This window comes from Ochotona curzoniae, unplaced genomic scaffold (genome assembly GCF_017591425.1).
Source record: "Ochotona curzoniae isolate NIBS_2020 unplaced genomic scaffold, NIBS_Ocur_1.0 patch371, whole genome shotgun sequence".
NCBI lineage: Eukaryota > Metazoa > Chordata > Mammalia > Lagomorpha > Ochotonidae > Ochotona > Ochotona curzoniae.
In genome coordinates this window covers 298,376-326,276 of record NW_024466941.1, presented here as the reverse complement: position 1 = coordinate 326,276, position 27,901 = coordinate 298,376, and the positions used below count along the sequence as shown (strand labels likewise).

Below are 27,901 nucleotides of genomic sequence, written 5' to 3'. Positions count from 1 at the left end.
AGGCCTACGAGCTGGAGGTACCAGCCCAGTCAAAGTGGTCCTGGAGCAGCCAGCTGCCAGTTGGTGGCTGTGGGCATTGGCTGAGCCTGCCTGGCACTAATGGTTGGCAGGCCATCTGGGACTCAGGAGGTACTACCAGAGCCAGCCAGCCCAGCCCTGGAACAGTGTGTGTGGTGGCAGGGCAAGCTGGCTAGAAGAGTGGGGACCCTGGGCTTGGGAGCCTGGTCCTGGGGACAAGGGTTATTGCACTGTGGGCAAGGGGGTCACCGACTGAACTGGCCTGTCCCCGGAGTGGGAAAGGTGCTGTGGAATGGATGTGCAAGGTATGCAGTGGACACAGGACAAGTGGTCCTGGTGCTGGAAGGGCAGGCCAGTGAGTGGCTTGCTGGAGATGCTGGGTCACTGGGCTAGCCCACCTGATCCTGGAGCAGCTGGCAGGGTGGCAGGGTGGACAGGGTAGGAGTGCAGTGGGGAGGGGCCCGGGAGAGTCGGGCTGGCCATGAAATGGACAATGATAGTGCTGTGGGTGCAGGGGTATCAGTGGAGCCAGCTTGGCAATGAAGCAGGTAGTGGGTGGGCTTGGGGCACAGGGTGATCTGACATCCTGGGCCTGGCTCTGGATCAGCCAGCAGATGGCTTGGGTGCTGGGCTCTCTGGCCGAGCACCCCTGGCCCTGGAGCTAGGTGAACTTTCTGCAAGTCCTGGAGCAGTGTGTGGGAGAGTGGCATGGGTGAACTAGAGTCATGGTGGGCAACAGCTGAGCCTGCCTGGCCCTATAGCAACTTAGAGGCAAGCTGGGAAAGAGAGGGGTGTTCTGTGGGCCAGCCTGGCCCTAGGGTGGATGGAGGGTGGCAGATGCACCGGCCAGCGTGGAATGGTCCTCAAGCAGCTGGGAGTGGTGGTGGGACAGGTGGACATTAGGAACTTGGCAAGTGTTGGCAGAGCCCACCTGGTCTTGGAGCAACTCATGGCACAACTGGGTGGGTAGGCTAAAGGCATAGGGGTTTCCAGTCCAGTTGTCCTGTGCCTGGCTGCCTAGAATATTAGAAGCATGGCAGTCCCTGGGGGAGTGAGCCTGGTCCTGAAGTGCCAGGAGGAATGACAGAGCATGCCAGCCTGGGGCCCAGAGTGTCTGACAAAACGGGCCAGGTGCTAGAGCAGCAGGTGGCAGTGCTGCCTCCTGAGGGAGCATGGTCACTGGGCGATCCCATCCTGCCCTGGAGCAGCAGATGAGCTGTGGTGCTGGCAGGCTAGGGTTAATGCCTAGTGAAGGGCAGCAGGACCTGGCCTTGCAGCAGCAAATGGGACAGTACACAAACCTGCTTTGTGTGGGCAGGCTTCAGCGGAGCTGGCCTTGAGGTGTTGCAATGAACAGGTGGGCTGGGGATGTGATGGATGCTGCCCTAGCCGGCGTGGCTCTGCAGCAACAAGTGGGGTGGCAGGGTGGGCATGGTGGCAGGGTGGGCATGCTGGATGTGGCTGGGTGCTAGCGGGTATGGCCCTGGAGTGGATGGCAGGTATCTTTCGGCAAGGGGTGTGGTGGGGAGGGTTGCTGATGGAAAAGCATGCCTTCCCCAAGAGCAGCAGGGGCCAGCGGCTTGAGGTGCATGAGGCGTCGGCCAAGTTCGGCTGACCGTAGAGGGGCTGGTAGGCGGGCTGGAAATGTGGGAGGTCACACATGAACCATTTTTTTACATTCCTGAAACAGGTAAGCATGGCAGTGAGGTGGGCATGCTCTGGGCTGGGGGATTCAGATCCTAGGGGCTGGTGCAACAGGTTGCTGTCATGGGCCCTAGATCAGTGGGCAGCCAAGCAGCCTACTGAGGGAGCAGGTGGGTGGCTGAGTCTGTGTGTACCTGGAACAGTTGGTGGGGCAGTGGTGCAGGTGGGCTAGAGACCAGGTGGCAGGCTGGGACCTGGAGGGGTGTCAGCCAGCAGGCCTGGCTCCAGAGTGGACGGTGGGCAGGGTTGGGGTACCGGAGGGTGGGTAGAACCTTCTGAGCCTGCCTTGTCCTGGAGCACCCTGCAGGGCAGCCAGGCAGGCAGGATCTAGGAACATTAGACATACCAGCTGTGCTTACCTGGGCTCGGAGCAGCCTGTGGATTAGAAGTGCAGGGACCTGGTCCTAAAGTAGTTGGTGTGGAGCAGTGCGGTGTCCTAGAGGCACAGAGGTCCCAGTGTTCGTGAGCCTGGCCCTGGAGTGTCAAGCTGAGTGACAGGGTGTGCCAACTGGGGCCACAGGGTCCCTGGCAGAATGGGCTGGCTCTAAATAGCAGGCAGCTGAGTGGTCTGCTGAGGGAGTAGGATTGCTGGCTGAGCCCCACTGGCTCTGGAGCACTGCATGGGATGGCAAGGCTGCTGGTACAGGGGAGGGCCTGGTGATGGCAAATAGAACCTGTCACTGGAGTGACCAGTGCGATGGCTGGCGGGCCTGTTTTGTGCGTGGAAGTTGTTGGCAGAGCTGGCCTGGGCTTAGAGCAGTGTGTGGGACTGCGGTGTCTGTTTTAATGACGCATGGGGTGCTGGCTGAGCCCAACTGGCCATGTTGTGGTAAACAGCGCCTAGATGGTATGGCCCTGTAGCAGCTTGTGGGCTGATGGGGTGGGCATGTTGGATGTGCAGGCACACTTGCTAAGCAGCCATGGCTTTGGAGCAGGTGGTAGATGGTGGGCATCTATGGGCATGGACATATTGGAGCCTGGCTTGGCATGGAGTGGCTGGTAGACAGGCTGAGGGTATGAAGGCCACACCTGAGTCATTCTGGCACTGGGACAGCAGGCAGGGCATCTGGGTGGGCATACTCTGGGTTGGAGAACTCAGTTCATGTGGGCTGGTGCCACAGGTTGTCTTCAGATGCACCTGGCTCGTCAACAGGAAGGGTGTGCTGGATGTGATTGGTGCTGGCTGAGCTGGCATGGTCCTGGAGCAGGCAGAGTCACGGGCAGCTGTGGGCCCTGGAGGAGCACACCTTTTCCTGAAGCAGCAGGGATGGGTTAGGTGGCCTGAGGCCCAACCCTGGTGGCACTGGAGAGAGGGGTAGGCTAGCTAAGTTAGTGGGAGGCCCTTCCAGAACTGTTTTGGCCCTTTAACATCAGATGGGGGAGTGAGGAGGAGGGTCAGGAATGCTGTGGAGCAGAGGATTCAGGTCCTGTGGCTGGTGCCTCAGGGTTGCCGTAACAGCGTGCCTTTGCTTATAGCAGCTGGCTGCTGTGCAACCTTCTAAGGGAGTGGGGCAGAGGCTGAGTCTACCTGTTCCTGGAGTAACTGATAGGGCAGCATCATGGGGCATGAGCTGAGCCTACCTGGTCCAGGAACAGCAGTCAGAGTGTTGGGTGCTGACTGGAAGTGTGTGGGGCCAGCTAAACCCTCCTGGTCCTGGAGCGGCTTGCAGTCAGGCTGGGAAAGCAAGGGGTGTCAGTGACTTGGCCTGATCCTGGAGTGGACTATGGGAGGTGGGGGTGCGGGCTGAACCTGAATGGCCCTGCAGAAGCAGGCTGGGTGGGAGAATGGGGGTGTTGTGGGGCTCAGGAGTGTGGAAGGCACTGGCTGAGGCCACCTGGGCCTTGAGCTGCTGGTGAGGCAGCTGGATGGGTGAGCTAGAGGCATAGGGGTCTCCTGCTGAGGGAGCTGTGCCTGCTGCAGTGGCCACGCCAGGAGTGCTAGAGGCACTGAGGGCCCAGGGCCCCATTAGCCTGGCCCTGAGATGCTGGGGGATTGGAGGTTCATGCTGGCTGGGGCCTCAGGGTTGTCAGTAGAATGGGCCCAGCCCTAGAGTGGCACACACAGCAAGTGGCTTGCTGAGGGAACTGGGTTGATTGCCAAAGTCAGCTATCCCTTGAGCAGTGGCAGGGTGGTGGAACTGGCAGGCTAGAGGCATGTCTGGTGCTTGCCAATCAAGGTTGACCCTGGAGTGAGTGGCAAGCAGGGCACCAGGGTATACTGTCTGGGGCCCCAGAGACCCAGGAGAATGGGACTGTCCCCAGAGAGGCTGGTTTGCAATCGGCCATGTGAGGGAGAGGTCACTTGCTGAGCCGCCTGGCCCTGGAGCAGTGTAAAGGGCAATGGAATGGGTGCACCCGAGTCCCTGGTGCCAGGCAGCTGAGCTTTACTGGCCCTAGATCAGCTGGCATGTGGCCTGTGTGTAGGAGGTGCCACCGGAGCCTGTGTGGCTGTGAAGGGACATTTGGACAGCAGGGTGTGGGATGCCATGCTGTGGTGTGGAGTGTCTGCCTGAGCATAACTGGCCATGGAACAGCCTGTGAGCATCCAGGTAGATGGGCTGGAGAGTCTGGGCTCATTGGCCGAGCTGACCTGTGCCTCTTGAGTGGCCACAGTGGGAGTGCTAGAGATGTGGTTGGCCCACGGGAAGTGAACCTGGCCCTGGAGTGCCATGCAGACTGGTCAGGCGTGCGAGCTGGGACCGTAGGGTCATCAGGAGAAGTGGCCTGGCCCTAGAGCGGCATGCAGCCGAGCAGTCAGCTGAGGGGGTGGGGTGGCTGGCAGGCCAACACCAACTGCCCTGGGGCAGCAGCAGAGTGGCATCCCAGCTAGAGGTATTCCTGCCAACAGCTCACCAAGACTGAACCTGGAGCACCAAGCCAGATGGCAGGCAGGTGTGCTTCATGTCTGGGGCCTGTTGGCCAAGCTGGCCTGGCACTGTAGGACAGGAAGGCTGGGGATGAGGTGGCTGCCGCCAAAGAAGGTATGGCCCTGTGGCAGCAAGTGGGGCATGTGGTGGGTTTGCACGATGCTCAGGGGCACTGGCAAGCCAGACTGGCCCTGGAGCAGCAGCAGGTGTCTGTGGGAGCTGGGTAGGTGTGGGTCGCTTGAGAAGCCCACTTTGCGCTACTGCAGTGGATATGGGAGGCTGTGGCCTGAGGCTAGTGGAATGCCAGCTGAGCTCTAGTGGCTTTGGAAAGGCTGGTAGGCAGCCTGGAGTGTGGAAGGCCCTGCCAGAAGCACTTTGGCCCTTATTGCCAGGCAGATCGGCAGCATGGGTATGTTGTGGGCAGGGGATTCCGGTCCTGTGGGCTGGTGCTGCAGGTTTGCCATAAGAAAGCACCAGCACTACAGCGCCTTGTGGGCCAGCAGCTCGCTGAGGGAGCAGGGTTGAGAGTGCAGGAGGTCCCACAAGAACTCTTTTGGCCCTGGAACTGCAGGCAAGGCAGTGTGTGCATGCTCTGGGGTGGGGGATTCAGTTTGTGTGGGCTGGTGCTGCAGGTGGCCATGAGAACAGACCCAGCCCTACAGAGCCCACTGGTGAGCAGTGTGTTGAGGGTGAACTGTCAGGGTGAGAAGATGGAGAGGAAGAGATCAGTCTGAAAATGATAATGCGCTGTCAATGAAGAAACAATAGATGATACTATTCATTCCAAGTATATCTACTGATACTGGCTTCTTTTGGTCATATCTACTATTAGTAGATATTAGTAATCTACTATATACTAGTATTAGTAATATACATATATATAATATACAAATACACATTAGTATATGTAATTCGCTCTCCTGTGAGTTATGGGGCAAACATTGCAGCCCTCCAGGCGTCGGGCTGGTACCTAGAGCTGGCTGCAGGTAGTTAAGAGCCAGGGAGTGGATTGTGTGTCAAAACCTGATGGGTAGACCTGGGAGGAAAAATGTGTTGTTGGCTGAGGGAAAAACAGGAGGTCTGGATTTAGAGTTTGGGGGAGAAAGAGTGGGTTTGGCATGCAGTGCTCAGTTGAAGGATTCGGGGGAACCCTTGGGGGATTGGGTGCCATGGAAGAGCCAGGGACACAGGAGATGCTTGGGGATTGGAAGCTGAGAGCAGGTAATGTGTGTGTCTCCTGAGGGGAGAGAGAAAAGGTTATAACAGGTGAAGGGTGTGGTTGTTAGAGCAGTGAAGGTCCAGGAGTGTTAGCCTTGCCATGGAATCGGGGGAAAACCTTAGGCAAAGTGGCAGGAAAGGAGAATTTTGTGGGGACAGAGCATTTGAAGGGCCTGTTTATATTTTCTGGGTCTTCTTGATTTAATCTTGGTAGGTTTTATCCATGTGCATATATAAATATACATGTGTATATGTATGTGCATATATGTGTGAGTGTGTGTATACATATGTGTGTATGTATATATATTTAGGAATGTATCCATTTCTCCAGGATTTTCCATTTTCTTCATTCCATTTTCCTATGACCCTTTGTATTTCAATGATGTCTGTTTTAATCTACCCTTTTATATTTTATTTAGTGATTATTTCTGTGTTTGAAAGGAAGAGTTGCTGAGAGAGGGAAACAGAGGTGAGGCCCAGGCCCTCGCTGAGCCATCACCCGCTGAGTTCCTTGGTGTTTTAAGCAGGGAGTTGGATCAGAGGTCGGGCAGCTGAGTGTTTAACTCTTGCCCATATGGGATGCTGGCATGGCTTAACTTACTACAGGTTAACACCAAGCAGGTAATGTCTCTTATTTTTCTTCCTCTTGATTTGGGCTTTGGTTTGTTTCTTTTCTACATCTTGGAGGTGCATAGTTGTAACTCTGAATTTGAGATATTGCTCTTTTTGTATTCCCACTTAATACCATCAGTCTCCCTCTTAATTCTGACTTAGTTGTATCCTGCTGATTTTGCTGTGTTTGTGTTGTGTTTTCATTTTCATTTATTTCAAGAAAGTTTTTCATGTCCTTTCAATTTGTTCACTGACCAGTTGCTCATTTAGTAGCATATCATTTGACTCTCAGGTATTTGTGAGTGTCCAGTTCTTGTTGATGTCAAGCTTTATTTCTTACTGGTCTAAGTAGGTACATAGTATTTCTTTTATTTGCTGAGACATGATTTGTGCCCTATTACCTGATCTGTCATAGAAAAGGTTGTGTGTGCTGGTGAGCAGAATGTGTATATGTTACTCCATTCTCTTCTGGCCTGTAGAGCTTTCTGTGAGAGGTCTTCTGTTAGTTTAATTGGCAGTCCTTTATATTTCAGTTGATTTTTTTCACGTGCATATTTAAGAATCTTGCTTATGTTCAATTGAAGAGAGCTTGATGATCATGTGTCGTGGTGAAGATCGCTTTTGGTCAAGCCTGTTGGGAGTTCTGTGCCCCTCCTGGATGTTGTTTCCCAATTCTTTCTCTAGATTAGGGAAATTTTCCCTTATTATTTCATTAAATATATTTCAGGAAATATCTTCTAATTTTGAGATTCTTTCTTCTGCCTCCTTCATTCTATTTTGGAGACTTTCCATTGTGCTTTTAATTTGCTCCACTATGTTCTTCATTTCTAATACATCAGCTTTCATTTGATTCATTTGCTGTGTGACAGATTCCTTGAATTCCTTGAATGCCTGCTTTAAGTGCTTCTTGTTGTTGATAAGAAGCTATATGACAAAGAGTTTTGAATTCTGTATCCCCCACTTTCTCACTGTCTTCCTTAGTTAACTCAGGTCGGCAGAGGGTTTTGCTCTTTTGCAGGGGAGTCTTCAGTCACTGTGCCTCTGTCTCTTCTTTTGCTCTTGGTCGTTGTTATCAGATTCTTCTCCTTCTGGTTATCAGATTCTTCTCCTTGGGGCAGGTTTCTCAGCTCTGTCACCCACAGGTCTACATGATAAGATTTTACTTATTGCAGTTGCTACATGGCTTTGTGTTGGCAGTCATTTGTGTTGCTCCCTCGAGCGAGTTCCAGGTCTGGGTTCTTATGTTAGATTTCCACCATGGTCTCCATAGCTTCAACTCTTGGCTAACCAGTCTCCACCCCCTGTGATTCCATGCTGAGGCTTCATCATTGTCTGTACAACCTTTCTTCCCCTTCGGTTGGAGCAGGTCCCAGGATTAGGGGAGACACCAGGTGTCCCAAACAGCTAGGTTGTTGGTGGCGCTGATCTTGCCAGAACAGGTGTGCTGGGCTGGGCTCAGGACAGCCCGAAGCCCAGCCATGTGGCAGGGCATGCAATTCAGCCAGAGAGTTCAAGCTGTGGGCAGGGTCCCAAATGGCACTGCCTGCAGCTGTCTGTCCTGGCTGAGGTGACCTAACAGAGTGGTGTCCTGGGCTGGCCACAAGCTGGCGCATCCCTGGGAGGCAAGTGGAGCTGGGACCTGCACAGCCAGCTGCCTCACTAGTGCTGCCTCTGTGCCACTGTGTGTGTGATCCATGACACACACCTCCAACCCAACCTGATGCACAGCTTTTCTGTTGGCCGTTAGGTCTGGGTGCCACACGGACCTATTTTGACCCATACAATGGCACAGTTGGTATTATTTTCCTGTGGGACCAGTGCAGTGCACTGAGCTCAGTGAGTTCTTGCCGAGCTCAGCACATGAGCAGCTCACTGTTGTCCCCTGCAGTCTTGTTTTTTCTTAAAGATTTATTTATTTTTATTAGAAAGCCAGATATACAGAGAGGAGGAGAGACAGAGAGGAAGATCTTCTGTCCAATGATTCACTCCCCATGTGACTGCAACAGCCAGTGCTGTGCTGACCCGAAGCCAGGAACCTCTTCCTGGTCTCCCACGTGGGTACAGGGTCTCAAGGCTTTGGGCCGTCCTCGACTGCTTTCCCAGGCCACAAGCAGGGAGCTGGATAGGAAGTGGTGCTGCCGGGATTAGAACCGGCGCCCATATGGGATCCCAGCACGTTCAAGGTGAGGACTTTAGCTGCTAGGCTACACCACCGGGCCCTGTCCCCTGCAGTCTTAAATTCTTTTAATTTAAGAAATGACACCTGACGTGCCTGTACTGATTTCTTGATCTGCTGGCCGTCAGGTCTGAGAGCTACCCAGACCTATCTTGGGTGAAGCCTGTAGGATGCCACAAATGAGCCAGAAATGAATTCACTCTCAGCTCTGTGCATGCGCGGTACTGTCCATGGTCCTTGTTTGCTTAAACAAAATGGCACCCGATATGGCTCTAGGGGCAGACTGGGTTGTGAAATCCACCCTGTTCCCACACTGCCCGTCTGTGGTCTGCGGCTCTGTCTCTGCTTCTGGTGAAATTAACCGGACCAGCAGGACAGGCAGTTCTTTGTCTGGGTTCACCTCCTGAGTCCCCAGTGACAGTCCCTTCCCACCTGGTCGCTGCTGGGTTTTGGCTGCCAGTGGAGTTCAGCCAGCACAACTACACAGTGTTGTCTCCGCTGCTTTCCTGTGTCTGCCAGTGTCCAGGTGCCCCTCTGCTCTTGTTCTGTCCTCTCCTGTTTCCTCGAATGTGCCCTCTCTGGTTCACACTGACAGTATTTCTCTGTGTAAACGTGTCCTTACCCTATTCTGCTATCTTGATTCTCACAGATGAAGTTTATTGTGTCTCCTTGAGGGCCCGTCCTGTCCAGTTTTCTCTGAGTCCCTGGGGGAATGAGATGTGTGTCCAGTGCCCTGAGGCCTGAAACTGAGTCCAGAGCTTGGTTTCTGTGGTGCCCGGGTCCCACAGAAGGAGCCGACTGGGCTAAGCCTACATTTGAGCACCCAGAACATGGGAAGTAGACTGAATGCATCTGAGTTTGGTTTCTGCAGGGCAAAGGAGGCGGCCTGGGGAGAAGGTCCCGAGTGCCAGCTTCCTGGAGCCCACCTTCCAAGGTGCTGTGAGAGAGCAGTGTTTCAGTGGCATGCTGGCCTGGAGCCCTCCCTCTGTGCCCTAGGTCAGCTGCAGGGCCCGTGAGGATGAAGCACAGTGAACAGTGGCAGGTGAAAACTCTGCATCAAGTCTCCACAGCCGTCCCTTGGAGCAGGATGGCTTCTGCAGGCCAAGGACCAGGTGGATGCATGTATGAAGTGCTGTTAGGGTGTGCAGTGCCTGAGCTCAGCAAAGCTTGTCCAAAGCCACGGATCAAGCTGTTCACTGTCAGAGGCGTGCGAATGTGTTTTGGGGAGAGAATACAGGGGCTGTGATCAGGCTGTCACCCCTTGGCAAGAAGCTGTGGTTTACAAGCCTTCGCTTTCTTGCCATTTCTGGTTATCAAGTGCCTGTTGGGGAAGATTGGTGGCACAGACCACAGTATGTTCTAGTCCTCAGATGTTCTAACCATCATCCAATTGCTTGTTCTGACTCCCGGTTCTTAAAATGTGCTTGTATTTGGAGCTGCTCTAATGTTACAGGGAGGAAGCTCACTCTGCAGCGCTCCTGTTTCCTGGTCTGCTGCTTTGATGTGCAGGTGCTGCTGGGCGAGCTAAGATTTCCGTGGCTTGGAGTACCTTCAGTGTCCTGATATGGTTAGTGATGTCTCCTTTTGCTTACCAGATACCCCCTGGTCTCCCTGCGCTTTCTGAGGAGGAGACTGCTTTGATTGCAGTGGTGGACCACCTGGGTTCCAGTGATATCCACAGGCAGAAGCATGTGCACAGAAGTCCTCACCTGCCTCGATTCCTGGTTGGTGCACCGCAGTATGTAGCACTAATGAATATCTTGTAAGAATCCAGCAAGGACCTGGTGCCACAGCCTAGTGGTTAAAGTGCCGGGATCCCATATGGGCACTGGTTCTAATCCCGGCAGCCCTACTTCCCATCCAGCTCCTTGCTTATGGCCTGGGAAGGGAGTTGAGGACAGCCAAAGCCTTAGGACCCTGCACCCCTGTAGGAGACCTGTACAGCACTGGCCATTGCGCTCACTTGGGGAGTGAATCATTGAACGGAAGATCTTCCTCTCTGTCTCTCCTCCTCTCTGTATCTCTGACTTTCTAATAAAAATAAATAAACCTTAAAAAAAAAAAGAAGCCAGCAGCAGTTTGGTTTGGTTCAGTTCTATTCTGACTTGAAGGAAAATGACAAGTTTTAGTTTTAGAAGAGTTCTGGGTTAACGTGAGCAGATAGTGCAGAGACTCCTGGCGTGTCCCACCTTGCCTCAGTGTGGTCTGTGCATCATGGTGGGTGAACCAGAGTGGATGCACTGCTCTCCGCTGGAGCTCCGTGCGTGTGGCTTAGCAGGGCTTTGTGAGGTTGGTCAGTTCCCCAGCAGGTTTTCATAGTCAGTGACTTGACTTCTCACACTCCTCACGGCATCGTTCACAGATTCTTTTTAGTGACATTTATAATCCCTTCTTTGATGGTCTGTGTTATTTTTTAAAAGAATTCCTCAGCAGTGGACAAGGTTGCCTAGATCTTTTTGTGTTAGAAATCTTAAACCTAATTTGGGAAGTCTTAAAGTCTCTGTCTTGATTTTCTTTAAGATTTATACATTTCTGTTAGACAGGTAGATTGGGTTTACACAGTGAAGGAGATACAGAAAGATCTTCCAAGTGCTGATTCACTCATCATATGGATGCAGTGGCCGGAGCTGGGCTGAGCTGAGCTGAAGCCAGGAGCTAGGAACCTCTTCTGGATCTTCCACATAGGCGCAGGGTCCCGAGTCCTTGGGCCAAAAGCAGGGAGCTGGATGGGAAGTGGAGCAGTTGGGACATGGGCTGGCACCCAAAGGGGTCTCAGCTTTTGCAAGATGAAGCCTTAGCTGTTGAGGCATTGCATTGGACTTGATTTTTTTTTATTGAAGTCGAAGACGTTCAGTTGTGCCAGCATTACTGATTGACATGATTATTGCTTGCTTAATAATCACCTGTGCACCTTACCCACAGAGGTCTCCTTCCCCACTCTGCATTGCTTCCCATGAATTTATATATTACTTTACCCTTTCTTTGTTTACTAGCTCTGAGACATTTATTTTATGAATTCATTTATTTTTAAATTTTGATAATCTTTACATAGTTGATTAGCATACAAAGGGTCAAGGCTACAGGAAAGTGGGTAAGACCATTGTTTCCACATTTTTTTTTCTGTATGTGGGGTAAGGAGGAAAATAAAGGGAGAAACCCCACCCAGCCTCATATCCCATCCCAGGGTCCCCGACTCGGGGCATGCTCCAAGGGCACTGCTCAAGTGGTTTTGATAGTTGAGCAGCTTTGGATTGCTGCAAATCTTGTCATTCCAAACACGATGAAATCACTCCAGAATGCACTGGCTGAAATAGTCCACCTTAGAGTCTCCATTTGTCCAGATTTTCACTGCCAACACATGGCTGGGGTACTTGATTAATTTTTCTGTCCTCCATGCTCTGTTGTAGTACCAGGTGTCCTCTGCAGGTTCCGATGGACTGCCATATCCTCCATGTGCACCTGGGTATGCTGTCCACTGCTCCGCGTGAGCCTCTGAGGAGGCTCAGCTTTGACACTTGCACTCCATGGTCAGACCATGGAACCTGCACTTCTCTTCATGGTTGGGGTTCTGAGATCAGTTCAGTTGGAGTGATCCCCAGAGATACTTTTTCTGAGATGATATCTGACCTGATACTTGTGTGTTCATGCCAGTACAAGGTCTGGCACAGTTGGTCGCTCCAGTCAGCTTATGCATATGCTGGTGGTTGCAATTTCTGGGTCAATTCTGTCTCCAGCCCTGTCTTCCATGCAAAGTAATGGATATTGCAGTCCAGCCTGATTGTGCCCACCATACACTCAACCTTCACACAAATCAGTGGGAGCTTCAGCCTAGTCAGAGCAACCCACAATAATCCCAACCAGGCCCGCCCACTGCCCTGGTTCTTGTGCTTGCCAGTATGTACAGTAGACTGGTCCAGTCTATGACGCATCCCATACATGTCAGCTCTCATACAAGTCAATGGGCATTGAAGCCCAGTTGAACCCAACCAGCCCTACTATCCAGCCCACAGACATGCTGGGGGAGGGGGTGCCATTCTGTCTAGCTATGCCTGCCCCAGTTCTGGTTCTCATGGTCTCCAGTAGGAGTGGAAACCCAAGAGGGAGTAGTGAAATGTAACATTTCATTACTATGACTTCATAAGAAGTCCTCGTGTTACTATAAATTGCTAAATACTAAAATGAAAATAGACACAAGACAGCTGAATAGTACCCTATAGCCATTTTAAGGTGAGTAGAAGCCGTTCATATATAAACTAAAAATGAATTGTCTATGAAGTAGTCACAGGATTTAGTTAAGAACTTGCATTTTTAAAAACATATTGGTTACTCAATACCATGTCAATTAATTCCATAATGTTGTAAATTGTTATGTTGTGGCTTTTAATAGATCGGGATGATGCTCTGCCTTCAGACCAGAGATGGTCTCCCCAAGAAACCGTTGAATTAATCTGGACAGTAAGAAGCTGGACTCTATGCTTGGTATATGCTTCCAATGAAAGACTCTTTGACTGAATTTGAACTGTACTACTGCAACAAGGTGGAGGAATCCACCATGGGGGGAGGGTATGTGGAGGGGTTGGGGGAATCCCAGAACCTATGAAACAGTGTCACATAATGCAATGTAATTTAAAAAAAAAAAGTAGTCCTAGTATTAGTAGTACCAATATTGTGGGACTTTTAAATCCAAATTTAATTAATTCTTTATTTTTATATTTATGGGCTTGAATATATTCAAATTCAGGAAGAAAGAGAGACTGGAGGAGAGAGTGTTGTCATTTGCTGGTCCAGTCCCCAAACATGGCTGAGCTGGCCTGGGCTGGGGCTGAAGCCAGTAACTAGCAGCTCACTTGGGATTACCTCCATGGGTAGCTGGAATCCAATGACTTGAACTCTCAGCAGTGTCTGCATGAGCCAGAAGCTGGAGGAGTGCAGAGATCTGCATCAAGCTCAGGTCCTCCTGTGGGGCAAGGGTTTCCCAGTGTCTTAACCACTCAGCCAAATGCCCACCCTCGTTACATTTTGTTCCTTTTGCATTTTTCAAGATGGCTCTGTTTTATTCATTAGCTATAGATGAACATATAACCCTTGTATATTTTAACCCTTGTACTCTATTTCAAAACGTATATAGAAAATAAGCCAGTCTTATAGGAAAATTCGACTTTTCATTTATTGACGTGACCTGACTTTCTTTGTGTCTTTCTATAGTGTCTCACCCCATCATTTCTTCTTTCTGGAATATTTATGCATTTCTAAATTATTTCCAAAGGAAAGGAAGAGGGAAGGGTAGCAAGCAAGAGAGACCAAGAGATCTTCCTCTGCTGAATCACTACCTAAGTGGCTGCAACAGCTAAGGCTGGGTCAGCCTGAAGGCAGGAGACCCGAACTTAATTTGAGACCAGTGCGTTGGTTATGTATCTGCTGTCGTGACTGCCAGAATACACACGCACAGGAACCTGGAGGAGGAAGCCAGGCTGGGACTTGAGCCCAGGCAGGCAGCTGCAGGGGACGATGTTCCTGAACATCTTACATGTTGTGAAGAGACCCAGGCCGCACCAGAGTCCCCAGAGTCTCAGGTCCACAAAGGCTGGACGGGCAGGAAGCCAAGGGAGCCAGGAGGTGAGTGCTGCCAAGTAGGCAGTTGTCAGGCACCAGGTACCAGGCAGGCATGATCATTATCCTCACGATGCTAAGTAGTTAGTGGAGTGCAGTGCCATTCAGTAGGGTCCAGCCATAATGAAAAACAAAAAGACCAAAATCCATCAGCTTCCAAACCACTGAAACTGTGAAATATATCTTGACACTAGAATGCTGGACTTCATGCCATTCTTTATACCTACACTATCTGTATACGCTTCAATAGCAGGATGATGGATTTGTGATCATTGTTGATGGACTAAACTGTTACAATATAGCAGAAAACAGTAGGGGAAGGGAGGGGAGTAGGGGAAAACCCTGAGCCTAAGGAACTGTATCATAAAAAATAGAGTTAAAAAATGACGGTCCTGGTGCGGCAGCTAGTGGCTAAATCCTCATCTTGCATGTTTCCATTTGGACACCAGCTCATGTCCTGGTCACTCCACTTTCCCATCCAGCTCTCTGCTTGTGGCCTGGAAAGGCAGTGGAGGATGGCCCAAAGCCTTGAGACCCTGCATCCATGTAGGAGACCCAGAAGGAGCTCCAGACTCCTGGCTTCATATCGACTCAGCTCCAGCCATTGTGTCCACATGGTGAGTGAACCAGCAGATGGAAAATCTTTCTGTCTTTCCTTCTCTTTGCATTACTGACTTTACAACATTTTTTTTTTCCTAAAAAATTGAAGACTTCACTCTGAAGGAAAAAAATTGCCATTAAGCCCTGTTCTGTTGAATTATATGTAAACTACTTGAATCATTTGCTATGTTGGAAAAGTCTGTTGTGGAGCTGAGATGAAAGTTGTGATACATAGGAAGTGTTCTTTTTAGTTGACGTTGGGAGCAAAACAAAGCCCCCAACTCAGAGGAAGGACATGGATACAGGATGCAAGATGTGTATAGACAGGTCCTTAGTGGAATGATGCTCCCACATACAGCCTGGGTGAGGGAAGAGAGGCAACCCAAATCTGGAGTGCCACCCTCTTGAGGTAGAACACAAACAAAGTTTGAAAATGAATTATGTGTTCACTTTGTACTGTCCCCTGCTTCTGTTCCTAGACTATTTAATGGACATAGGAAAGCCTGCCGAAACACAGAGAAGACTGCGCGTGGTTTATAACGTGGCATGTCTCCCTGGAGGAAAAGCCTGGGAAAGGTGGAGTGACTTCCTGGCAGTTCTTGAGAAAGCAACACTTGTTTGAAAGCTAATTCTGCCATCCTGCTTTACAACCACAGAGAGTGATGGGCAGGGAGAGATGTGCTTCTCTGTTATAGTGAAAAAGGCAGGACTTTGAAATCAGTCTTGGGGACCACAACTCCCAAGACTGATGGATGAGGGCAGGTCCCTTTAAAGGGCAGGTGACCTTGTTTACCAGTGGCCCGGGCAACTGGAAGGCGGGGGCTCTGGAGATTCCATGACTCAAACAAACGCTGCTGCTCTAACTGCCTGGCAGTTGGCTGACAAGGAGGGCCTTCGAGCTTAACTTGGGAATAGCTACTGAAAAACTGAATTACAGTTATTTCTGAATTATAGTTTTTATATACCAGTTATATATTAAAAAGTTGCAGTTTCTGTGGGGGGGGGTTCCCCCCCACAGAAGTGTAAGTAAGTACAAATGATACTTAAAGGCACCGTCCACTGCTGATGAGGACCACAGTATTTGACTGATTTTAACTGCTTCTCTGCTTGTGTTTCTTCATGCTAGTCCCTGAATTGGTGAGGTACTGAATTGCGAGCAAGATGGCAAAACCACTTGATCCTATGACTGCCATATCAAATCTCGACATCAGGTTAAAGCAGCTCATTCTAGAAGAAGCTAGAATAGAGGAGAAATTGAAGGCCATCGAACAACAGGAGATAGCACATAGAGCACGCGTGAAACAATTATGTAAGTTCTGTAGCTCCTCCCAACAGAGTGATGAATCATTATGTTATCATTCTGGGTCATGAAATGTTTTCCACGTGTAATGCTCCCATCCAAGTACTAACGAGGCCTGACCCTGCCCAGCTTCTGAGATCAGATGAAATCGGGCGTGGTCAGGGTAGTATGGCTGTAAATTGCACATCTAATTCTTCTGTTGCCTTCATCGACGACACTGTCATTGTTACCACCCTCTGAGAAAATAGTATATATATTTTCTTTAAGTTTACTGAATATGGAATAAGCAAGGCATGAACAGGGAAGTATTTCTGCAACAGTACCTGTCACTGTTACAAGGAAACAAGATATTTCAAAGTAGTTAGTTGAGTATTTCATACCGAAGGTTCTGTTATATGTACTGACATACAAGCTTACATTGCATATAAAATCACACACATATGTACTAGCCAAACAGGCAAATGTGGTGAAGGGTGGCAGGTGGTCCGACATGTAGGGCACAGGGGAATACATTAAGGATTCCAATTGATGGGTGTAGGTGATGTTGTCAGGACCACTGACTGTCCCACTAAAGAGGGTAACCTACTTATGCTGTACCAGTGACAGGCTCCAGTCACAGAGCCATGTGTGTGTACCCCAAGAGGGCTTGCCAAGGCTACGGGTTCCTGGAGTGTCCAGCACCAGGCCCGCTGTGGACGGAGGGCGGGAGGGAGGAAAGGAGGGCACTGCAGACTTTGAGAGGCCATGTGGCCAGCCATCGGTGCCAGGTTGTGCAGCATGCGGGGGGCAGATGCCCAGGCAGACTGAGGCATGAGCTGAGGGCATGGGTCTTCCATGGCTGCTGGGGCTAGCTCGTTGTGGACCCTCACGTGCGTTGGTCTCACTGAGGCTACCTTGCTCCTGCTTTACAGTGGACTCCGCCGCCGCCGCCGTTGCCTCCGTCTTCCCAACCTCCGATGGACGACAGGCTGGCAATGACCAAAAGGCAACAGTGGGCACAGGCCGCACCGAGGTGGAGCCCGGGTAAGTGTGTGTGTGTGTGTGTGGCAGTGGCTGTGGCCATGAAACATGGCTGGCCAGGCCTGAGTGGAATGTGGGGTGTCCCAGGTGCCATTGGAGGAGGCGGCAGGCTGGGCTGTGGAAGGCTGGTTCCTGGTGTTCCAGGAAGGTTGCATTCTGCCCCTGCACTCCAACTCTGCTATGGTCAGGGCCCGCCAGGTCTGTAGAGGCTTTGGCACTGTGCCTTGCCAAGAGCTGTCCCTGGTGCTGGCTGTCAGCCATTTGTGTAGAAGCCCCCTGGGGTGCTGCCTGTGTGCCTCTGGGTCCTGCTGGGTCCTGGGAGCGCAGGGGCCAGAGATCAACCACCTCGTGAGTTGTGCGTGGTGCCGCATCTCCGTGAGGCCCCATGAAAGGAGTACCCCATCGCAGTCTCTGTTTTGGTGCTGGGCAAAGTGTGGGTGTAGGATGTGTGTTGTTGCTGCGGCAGCTGGTGCAGCCAGCGTCGGGGACAGAGAGCGAGCAGAGAGAAAGGTGGCCAGGGCAGCCCGTGGCGTGTTTGGTGGTGGGGACCGCCAGGGCCAGGCTCATGGAAGTGTCCCAGGCCTAGCATACCAGCACCTTGGTGTTGACCAGCATGCACGGGCTTGCTTCTAACCGGACCCTGACTGAATGCAAGCGGGAGAGAGCAGGGCCTTGGGGTGGGCGGTGAGATGGGGTCCTCTGCTGCAGAACCAGCCTCCTGCACGGCCCCCCACCTCCTGCATGTCCCCACACGGTCCCAGCACCACCCTGCCTGGACCATGGTCCCCAGAGTTTCCGAGCTCTTTCCTTAACCTCCAGCCGCGGGTGCCCTGGTGCCAGGCATGCGTTGCTGAGGCCCCCGGTTGCATGGGTTGCCACTGCCACGCTGTTTTCCCCTGTGGCCCTGTGCCCTTGGGCCCAGAAGGGAGGCCGAGCGCCAGCAGTGGTGGCTGCTGAGGACCCGGGCCCCTCGGTCCTGCCCTGAGGCCCAGCAGCGCTCACCTCACTTCTTCCCCGTCCTGTCTCCTCAGGGCCAGGTCCGTGGCCCACATTTTCCCACAGAACGCCCGTGCCTACAAGGCTGCAGAAGTGCTGCATGACTGGGCCCCAGAGGCCAGCCCCATGCGCGTGGTCCCCAGCCCTAGCACAGCTGTAGAGGCACCACTGAGCTCGGCCGAGCCGGTGGAAGGTGAGTCATGTCATGGGATGCCGTGGGGCTGCTCGGCCCCAGGGCTGCTCGTTCACGCATGGCTCCTGTGGTGTCCAGAGCCCCAGGACACGCCCCGAGCCTGTTGTGGGCCCAGGCGGGCATTGTTGGTGCTGGTGGCTGGAAGTTGTTCCCAAATCCCTCACCCTCTCGCGTGGCCCCTTTAGCCCTGACCTCCAGGGTGCGATGCCTGGCTGGAACGAGGTGGTGAGGCAAGGGTAGTTCCCTGGGCAATATGGAGCCGGATTCCTGACCTTGGCCAGGAGCGGGCGTGACCAGAAACCATGGGCTTGTGATTGAACGGTCGACCCGTGCATGAGAATAGCTGCAGATGTGCCGTGCAACCGGCCCCATTTGCAGTGCCCGTGTGTGTACCCCAAGAGGGCTTGCCAGCTTGCCAAGGCTACGGGTTCCTGGAGTGTCCAGCACCAGGCCCGCTGTGGACGGAGGGCGGGAGGGAGGAAAGGAGGGCACTGCAGGCTTTGAGAGGCCATGTGGCCAGCCATCGGTGCCAGGTTGTGCAGCGTGTGGGGGGCAGGTGCCCAGGCAGACTGAGGCATGAGCTGAGGGCATGGGTCTTCCATGGCTGCTGGGGCTAGCTCGTTGTGGACCCTCACGTGCGTTGGTCTCACTGAGGCTACCTTGCCCCTGCTTTACAGTGGACACCGTCGCCGCCTCCGATGGGCAACAGGCTGGCAATGACCAAAAGGCAACAGTGGGCACAGGCCGCACCGAGGTGGAGCCCGGGTAAGTGTGTGTGTGTGTGGCAGTGGCTGTGGCCATGAAACATGGCTGGCCAGGCCTGAGTGGAATGTGGGGTGTCCCAGGTGCCATTGGAGGAGGCGGCAGGCTGGGCTGTGGAAGGCTGGTTCCTGGTGTTCCAGGAAGGTTGCATTCTGCCCCTGCACTCCAACTCTGCTATGGTCAGGGCCCGCCAGGTCTGTAGAGGCTTTGGCACTGTGCCTTGCCAAGAGCTGTCCCTGGTGCTGGCTGTCAGCCATTTGTGTAGAAGCCCCCTGGGGTGCTGCCTGTGTGCCTCTGGGTCCTGCTGGGTCCTGGGAGCACAGGGGCCAGAGATCAACCGCCTCGTGGGTTGTGCGTGGTGCCCCATCTCCGTGAGGCCCCATGAAAGGAGTACCCCATCGCAGTCTCTGTTTTGGTGCTGGGCAAAGTGTGGGTGTAGGATGTGTGTTGTTGCTGCGGCAGCTGGTGCAGCCAGCGTCGGGGACAGAGAGCGAGCAGAGAGAAAGGTGGCCAGGGCAGCCCGTGGCGTGTTTGGTGGTGGGGACCGCCAGGGCCAGGCTCATGGAAGTGTCCCAGGCCTAGCATACCAGCACCTTGGTGTTGACCAGCATGCACGGGCTTGCTTCTAACCGGACCCTGACTGAATGCAAGCGGGAGAGAGCAGGGCCTTGGGGTGGGCGGTGAGATGGGGTCCTCTGCTGCAGAACCAGCCTCCTGCACGGCCCCCCACCTCCTACATGTCCCCACACGGTCCCAGCACCACCCTGCCTGGACCATGGTCCCCAGAGGTCTCCGAGCTCTTTCCTTAACCTCCAGCTGCGGGTGCCCTGGTGCCAGGCATGCGTTGCTGAGGCCCCCGGTTGCATGGGTTGCCACTGCCACGCTGTTTTCCCCTGTGGCCCTGTGCCCTTGGGCCCAGAAGGGAGGCCGAGCGCCAGCAGTGGTGGCTGCTGAGGACCCGGGCCCCTCGGTCCTGCCCTGAGGCCCAGCAGCGCTCACCTCACTTCTTCCCCGTCCTGTCTCCTCAGGGCCAGGTCCGTGGCCCACATTTTCCCACAGAACGCCCGTGCCTACAAGGCTGCAGAAGTGCTGCATGACTGGGCCCCAGAGGCCAGCCCCATGCGCGTGGTCCCCAGCCCTAGCACAGCTGTAGAGGCACCACTGAGCTCGGCCGAGCCGGTGGAAGGTGAGTCATGTCATGGGATGCCGTGGGGCTGCTCGGGGCTGCTCGTTCACGCATGGCTCCTGTGGTGTCCAGAGCCCCAGGACACGCCCCGAGCCTGTTGTGGGCCCAGGCGGGCATTGTTGGTGCTGGTGGCTGGAAGTTGTTCCCAAATCCCTCACCCTCTCGCGTGGCCCCTTTAGCCCTGACCTCCAGGGTGCGATGCCTGGCTGGAACGAGGTGGTGAGGCAAGGGTAGTTCCCTGGGCAATATGGAGCCGGATTCCTGACCTTGGCCAGGAGCGGGCGTGACCAGAAACCATGGGCTTGTGATTGAACGGTCGACCCGTGCATGAGAATAGCTGCAGATGTGCCGTGCAACCGGCCCCATTTGCAGTGCCCGTGTGTGTACCCCAAGAGGGCTTGCCAGCTTGCCAAGGCTACGGGTTCCTGGAGTGTCCAGCACCAGGCCCGCTGTGGACGGAGGGCGGGAGGGAGGAAAGGAGGGCACTGCAGGCTTTGAGAGGCCATGTGGCCAGCCATCGGTGCCAGGTTGTGCAGCGTGTGGGGGGCAGGTGCCCAGGCAGACTGAGGCATGAGCTGAGGGCATGGGTCTTCCATGGCTGCTGGGGCTAGCTCGTTGTGGACCCTCACGTGCGTTGGTCTCACTGAGGCTACCTTGCCCCTGCTTTACAGTGGACACCGTCGCCGCCTCCGATGGGCAACAGGCTGGCAATGACCAAAAGGCAACAGTGGGCACAGGCCGCACCGAGGTGGAGCCCGGGTAAGTGTGTGTGTGTGTGGCAGTGGCTGTGGCCATGAAACATGGCTGGCCAGGCCTGAGTGGAATGTGGGGTGTCCCAGGTGCCATTGGAGGAGGCGGCAGGCTGGGCTGTGGAAGGCTGGTTCCTGGTGTTCCAGGAAGGTTGCATTCTGCCCCTGCACTCCAACTCTGCTATGGTCAGGGCCCGCCAGGTCTGTAGAGGCTTTGGCACTGTGCCTTGCCAAGAGCTGTCCCTGGTGCTGGCTGTCAGCCATTTGTGTAGAAGCCCCCTGGGGTGCTGCCTGTGTGCCTCTGGGTCCTGCTGGGTCCTGGGAGCGCAGGGGCCAGAGATCAACCGCCTCGTGGGTTGTGCGTGGTGCCCCATCTCCGTGAGGCCCCATGAAAGGAGTACCCCATCGCAGTCTCTGTTTTGGTGCTGGGCAAAGTGTGGGTGTAGGATGTGTGTTGTTGCTGCGGCAGCTGGTGCAGCCAGCGTCGGGGACAGAGAGCGAGCAGAGAGAAAGGTGGCCAGGGCAGCCCGTGGCGTGTTTGGTGGTGGGGACCGCCAGGGCCAGGCTCATGGAAGTGTCCCAGGCCTAGCATACCAGCACCTTGGTGTTGACCAGCATGCACGGGCTTGCTTCTAACCGGACCCTGACTGAATGCAAGCGGGAGAGAGCAGGGCCTTGGGGTGGGCGGTGAGATGGGGTCCTCTGCTGCAGAACCAGCCTCCTGCACGGCCCCCCACCTCCTGCATGTCCCCACACGGTCCCAGCACCACCCTGCCTGGACCATGGTCCCCAGAGGTCTCCGAGCTCTTTCCTTAACCTCCAGCCGCGGGTGCCCTGGTGCCAGGCATGCGTTGCTGAGGCCCCCGGTTGCATGGGTTGCCACTGCCACGCTGTTTTCCCCTGTGGCCCTGTGCCCTTGGGCCCAGAAGGGAGGCCGAGCGCCAGCAGTGGTGGCTGCTGAGGACCCGGGCCCCTCGGTCCTGCCCTGAGGCCCAGCAGCGCTCACCTCACTTCTTCCCCGTCCTGTCTCCTCAGGGCCAGGTCCGTGGCCCACATTTTCCCACAGAACGCCCGTGCCTACAAGGCTGCAGAAGTGCTGCATGACTGGGCCCCAGAGGCCAGCCCCATGCGCGTGGTCCCCAGCCCTAGCACAGCTGTAGAGGCACCACTGAGCTCGGCCGAGCTGGTGGAAGGTGAGTCATGTCATGGGATGCCCTGTGGGGCTGCTCGTTCACGCATGGCTCCTGTGGTGTCCAGAGCCCCAGGACACGCCCCGAGCCTGTTGTGGGCCCAGGCGGGCATTGTTGGTGCTGGTGGCTGGAAGTTGTTCCCAAATCCCTCACCCTCTCGCGTGGCCCCTTTAGCCCTGACCTCCAGGGTGCGATGCCTGGCTGGAACGAGGTGGTGAGGCAAGGGTAGTTCCCTGGGCAATATGGAGCCGGATTCCTGACCTTGGCCAGGAGCGGGCGTGACCAGAAACCATGGGCTTGTGATTGAACGGTCGACCCGTGCATGAGAATAGCTGCAGATGTGCCGTGCAACCGGCCCCATTTGCAGTGCCCGTGTGTGTACCCCAAGAGGGCTTGCCAGCTTGCCAAGGCTACGGGTTCCTGGAGTGTCCAGCACCAGGCCCGCTGTGGACGGAGGGCGGGAGGGAGGAAAGGAGGGCACTGCAGGCTTTGAGAGGCCATGTGGCCAGCCATCGGTGCCAGGTTGTGCAGCGTGTGGGGGGCAGGTGCCCAGGCAGACTGAGGCATGAGCTGAGGGCATGGGTCTTCCATGGCTGCTGGGGCTAGCTCGTTGTGGACCCTCACGTGCGTTGGTCTCACTGAGGCTACCTTGCCCCTGCTTTACAGTGGACACCGTCGCCGCCTCCGATGGGCAACAGGCTGGCAATGACCAAAAGGCAACAGTGGGCACAGGCCGCACCGAGGTGGAGCCCGGGTAAGTGTGTGTGTGTGTGTGGCAGTGGCTGTGGCCATGAAACATGGCTGGCCAGGCCTGAGTGGAATGTGGGGTGTCCCAGGTGCCATTGGAGGAGGCGGCAGGCTGGGCTGTGGAAGGCTGGTTCCTGGTGTTCCAGGAAGGTTGCATTCTGCCCCTGCACTCCAACTCTGCTATGGTCAGGGCCCGCCAGGTCTGTAGAGGCTTTGGCACTGTGCCTTGCCAAGAGCTGTCCCTGGTGCTGGCTGTCAGCCATTTGTGTAGAAGCCCCCTGGGGTGCTGCCTGTGTGCCTCTGGGTCCTGCTGGGTCCTGGGAGCGCAGGGGCCAGAGATCAACCGCCTCGTGGGTTGTGCGTGGTGCCCCATCTCCGTGAGGCCCCATGAAAGGAGTACCCCATCGCAGTCTCTGTTTTGGTGCTGGGCAAAGTGTGGGTGTAGGATGTGTGTTGTTGCTGCGGCAGCTGGTGCAGCCAGCGTCGGGGACAGAGAGCGAGCAGAGAGAAAGGTGGCCAGGGCAGCCCGTGGCGTGTTTGGTGGTGGGGACCGCCAGGGCCAGGCTCATGGAAGTGTCCCAGGCCTAGCATACCAGCACCTTGGTGTTGACCAGCATGCACGGGCTTGCTTCTAACCGGACCCTGACTGAATGCAAGCGGGAGAGAGCAGGGCCTTGGGGTGGGCGGTGAGATGGGGTCCTCTGCTGCAGAACCAGCCTCCTGCACGGCCCCCCACCTCCTGCATGTCCCCACACGGTCCCAGCACCACCCTGCCTGGACCATGGTCCCCAGAGGTCTCCGAGCTCTTTCCTTAACCTCCAGCTGCGGGTGCCCTGGTGCCAGGCATGCGTTGCTGAGGCCCCCGGTTGCATGGGTTGCCACTGCCACGCTGTTTTCCCCTGTGGCCCTGTGCCCTTGGGCCCAGAAGGGAGGCCGAGCGCCAGCAGTGGTGGCTGCTGAGGACCCGGGCCCCTCGGTCCTGCCCTGAGGCCCAGCAGCGCTCACCTCACTTCTTCCCCGTCCTGTCTCCTCAGGGCCAGGTCCGTGGCCCACATTTTCCCACAGAACGCCCGTGCCTACAAGGCTGCAGAAGTGCTGCATGACTGGGCCCCAGAGGCCAGCCCCATGCGCGTGGTCCCCAGCCCTAGCACAGCTGTAGAGGCACCACTGAGCTCGGCCGAGCCGGTGGAAGGTGAGTCATGTCATGGGATGCCGTGGGGCTGCTCGTTCACGCATGGCTCCTGTGGTGTCCAGAGCCCCAGGACACGCCCCGAGCCTGTTGTGGGCCCAGGCGGGCATTGTTGGTGCTGGTGGCTGGAAGTTGTTCCCAAATCCCTCACCCTCTCGCGTGGCCCCTTTAGCCCTGACCTCCAGGGTGCGATGCCTGGCTGGAACGAGGTGGTGAGGCAAGGGTAGTTCCCTGGGCAATATGGAGCCGGATTCCTGACCTTGGCCAGGAGCGGGCGTGACCAGAAACCATGGGCTTGTGATTGAACGGTCGACCCGTGCATGAGAATAGCTGCAGATGTGCCGTGCAACCGGCCCCATTTGCAGTGCCCGTGTGTGTACCCCAAGAGGGCTTGCCAGCTTGCCAAGGCTACGGGTTCCTGGAGTGTCCAGCACCAGGCCCGCTGTGGACGGAGGGCGGGAGGGAGGAAAGGAGGGCACTGCAGGCTTTGAGAGGCCATGTGGCCAGCCATCGGTGCCAGGTTGTGCAGCGTGTGGGGGGCAGGTGCCCAGGCAGACTGAGGCATGAGCTGAGGGCATGGGTCTTCCATGGCTGCTGGGGCTAGCTCGTTGTGGACCCTCACGTGCGTTGGTCTCACTGAGGCTACCTTGCCCCTGCTTTACAGTGGACACCGTCGCCGCCTCCGATGGGCAACAGGCTGGCAATGACCAAAAGGCAACAGTGGGCACAGGCCGCACCGAGGTGGAGCCCGGGTAAGTGTGTGTGTGTGTGGCAGTGGCTGTGGCCATGAAACATGGCTGGCCAGGCCTGAGTGGAATGTGGGGTGTCCCAGGTGCCATTGGAGGAGGCGGCAGGCTGGGCTGTGGAAGGCTGGTTCCTGGTGTTCCAGGAAGGTTGCATTCTGCCCCTGCACTCCAACTCTGCTATGGTCAGGGCCCGCCAGGTCTGTAGAGGCTTTGGCACTGTGCCTTGCCAAGAGCTGTCCCTGGTGCTGGCTGTCAGCCATTTGTGTAGAAGCCCCCTGGGGTGCTGCCTGTGTGCCTCTGGGTCCTGCTGGGTCCTGGGAGCGCAGGGGCCAGAGATCAACCGCCTCGTGGGTTGTGCGTGGTGCCCCATCTCCGTGAGGCCCCATGAAAGGAGTACCCCATCGCAGTCTCTGTTTTGGTGCTGGGCAAAGTGTGGGTGTAGGATGTGTGTTGTTGCTGCGGCAGCTGGTGCAGCCAGCGTCGGGGACAGAGAGCGAGCAGAGAGAAAGGTGGCCAGGGCAGCCCGTGGCGTGTTTGGTGGTGGGGACCGCCAGGGCCAGGCTCATGGAAGTGTCCCAGGCCTAGCATACCAGCACCTTGGTGTTGACCAGCATGCACGGGCTTGCTTCTAACCGGACCCTGACTGAATGCAAGCGGGAGAGAGCAGGGCCTTGGGGTGGGCGGTGAGATGGGGTCCTCTGCTGCAGAACCAGCCTCCTGCACGGCCCCCCACCTCCTGCATGTCCCCACACGGTCCCAGCACCACCCTGCCTGGACCATGGTCCCCAGAGGTCTCCGAGCTCTTTCCTTAACCTCCAGCCGCGGGTGCCCTGGTGCCAGGCATGCGTTGCTGAGGCCCCCGGTTGCATGGGTTGCCACTGCCACGCTGTTTTCCCCTGTGGCCCTGTGCCCTTGGGCCCAGAAGGGAGGCCGAGCGCCAGCAGTGGTGGCTGCTGAGGACCCGGGCCCCTCGGTCCTGCCCTGAGGCCCAGCAGCGCTCACCTCACTTCTTCCCCGTCCTGTCTCCTCAGGGCCAGGTCCGTGGCCCACATTTTCCCACAGAACGCCCGTGCCTACAAGGCTGCAGAAGTGCTGCATGACTGGGCCCCAGAGGCCAGCCCCATGCGCGTGGTCCCCAGCCCTAGCACAGCTGTAGAGGCACCACTGAGCTCGGCCGAGCCGGTGGAAGGTGAGTCATGTCATGGGATGCCGTGGGGCTGCTCGGCCCCAGGGCTGCTCGTTCACGCATGGCTCCTGTGGTGTCCAGAGCCCCAGGACACGCCCCGAGCCTGTTGTGGGCCCAGGCGGGCATTGTTGGTGCTGGTGGCTGGAAGTTGTTCCCAAATCCCTCACCCTCTCGCGTGGCCCCTTTAGCCCTGACCTCCAGGGTGCGATGCCTGGCTGGAACGAGGTGGTGAGGCAAGGGTAGTTCCCTGGGCAATATGGAGCCGGATTCCTGACCTTGGCCAGGAGCGGGCGTGACCAGAAACCATGGGCTTGTGATTGAACGGTCGACCCGTGCATGAGAATAGCTGCAGATGTGCCGTGCAACCGGCCCCATTTGCAGTGCCCGTGTGTGTACCCCAAGAGGGCTTGCCAGCTTGCCAAGGCTACGGGTTCCTGGAGTGTCCAGCACCAGGCCCGCTGTGGACGGAGGGCGGGAGGGAGGAAAGGAGGGCACTGCAGGCTTTGAGAGGCCATGTGGCCAGCCATCGGTGCCAGGTTGTGCAGCGTGTGGGGGGCAGGTGCCCAGGCAGACTGAGGCATGAGCTGAGGGCATGGGTCTTCCATGGCTGCTGGGGCTAGCTCGTTGTGGACCCTCACGTGCGTTGGTCTCACTGAGGCTACCTTGCCCCTGCTTTACAGTGGACACCGTCGCCGCCTCCGATGGGCAACAGGCTGGCAATGACCAAAAGGCAACAGTGGGCACAGGCCGCACCGAGGTGGAGCCCGGGTAAGTGTGTGTGTGTGTGGCAGTGGCTGTGGCCATGAAACATGGCTGGCCAGGCCTGAGTGGAATGTGGGGTGTCCCAGGTGCCATTGGAGGAGGCGGCAGGCTGGGCTGTGGAAGGCTGGTTCCTGGTGTTCCAGGAAGGTTGCATTCTGCCCCTGCACTCCAACTCTGCTATGGTCAGGGCCCGCCAGGTCTGTAGAGGCTTTGGCACTGTGCCTTGCCAAGAGCTGTCCCTGGTGCTGGCTGTCAGCCATTTGTGTAGAAGCCCCCTGGGGTGCTGCCTGTGTGCCTCTGGGTCCTGCTGGGTCCTGGGAGCACAGGGGCCAGAGATCAACCGCCTCGTGGGTTGTGCGTGGTGCCCCATCTCCGTGAGGCCCCATGAAAGGAGTACCCCATCGCAGTCTCTGTTTTGGTGCTGGGCAAAGTGTGGGTGTAGGATGTGTGTTGTTGCTGCGGCAGCTGGTGCAGCCAGCGTCGGGGACAGAGAGCGAGCAGAGAGAAAGGTGGCCAGGGCGCCCGTGGCGTGTTTGGTGGTGGGGACCGCCAGGGCCAGGCTCATGGAAGTGTCCCAGGCCTAGCATACCAGCACCTTGGTGTTGACCAGCATGCACGGGCTTGCTTCTAACCGGACCCTGACTGAATGCAAGCGGGAGAGAGCAGGGCCTTGGGGTGGGCGGTGAGATGGGGTCCTCTGCTGCAGAACCAGCCTCCTGCACGGCCCCCCACCTCCTACATGTCCCCACACGGTCCCAGCACCACCCTGCCTGGACCATGGTCCCCAGAGGTCTCCGAGCTCTTTCCTTAACCTCCAGCTGCGGGTGCCCTGGTGCCAGGCATGCGTTGCTGAGGCCCCCGGTTGCATGGGTTGCCACTGCCACGCTGTTTTCCCCTGTGGCCCTGTGCCCTTGGGCCCAGAAGGGAGGCCGAGCGCCAGCAGTGGTGGCTGCTGAGGACCCGGGCCCCTCGGTCCTGCCCTGAGGCCCAGCAGCGCTCACCTCACTTCTTCCCCGTCCTGTCTCCTCAGGGCCAGGTCCGTGGCCCACATTTTCCCACAGAACGCCCGT

General features: G+C 55.9%; 6 long non-coding RNA genes across 6 annotated transcripts; all 6 read left to right on the top strand.

Moving 5' to 3' along the window:
- Positions 1–14,785: 14,785 nt before the first annotated feature.
- Positions 14,786–18,196, top strand: LOC121167461. The gene is made up of 5 exons (XR_005885590.1): positions 14,786–14,822; positions 15,285–15,381; positions 15,932–16,114; positions 17,017–17,128; positions 18,157–18,196. It is a non-coding gene; the product is annotated as an uncharacterized LOC121167461 (long non-coding RNA).
- A 90-nt stretch (positions 18,197–18,286) lies between these two features.
- LOC121167463 lies at positions 18,287–20,144 on the top strand. Its single transcript, XR_005885592.1, has 3 exons — positions 18,287–18,314; positions 18,992–19,079; positions 20,105–20,144. It is a non-coding gene; the product is annotated as an uncharacterized LOC121167463 (long non-coding RNA).
- Positions 20,145–20,234: 90 nt separating this feature from the next.
- On the top strand, positions 20,235–22,086 carry LOC121167454. Its single transcript, XR_005885587.1, has 3 exons — positions 20,235–20,262; positions 20,934–21,021; positions 22,047–22,086. It is a non-coding gene; the product is annotated as an uncharacterized LOC121167454 (long non-coding RNA).
- A 1-nt stretch (position 22,087) lies between these two features.
- On the top strand, positions 22,088–24,022 carry LOC121167453. The gene is made up of 3 exons (XR_005885586.1): positions 22,088–22,204; positions 22,868–22,955; positions 23,983–24,022. It is a non-coding gene; the product is annotated as an uncharacterized LOC121167453 (long non-coding RNA).
- Positions 24,023–24,112: 90 nt separating this feature from the next.
- LOC121167462 lies at positions 24,113–25,954 on the top strand. Its single transcript, XR_005885591.1, has 3 exons — positions 24,113–24,140; positions 24,802–24,889; positions 25,915–25,954. It is a non-coding gene; the product is annotated as an uncharacterized LOC121167462 (long non-coding RNA).
- Positions 25,955–26,044: 90 nt separating this feature from the next.
- On the top strand, positions 26,045–27,901 carry LOC121167451. The gene is made up of 3 exons (XR_005885584.1): positions 26,045–26,072; positions 26,750–26,837; positions 27,862–27,901. It is a non-coding gene; the product is annotated as an uncharacterized LOC121167451 (long non-coding RNA).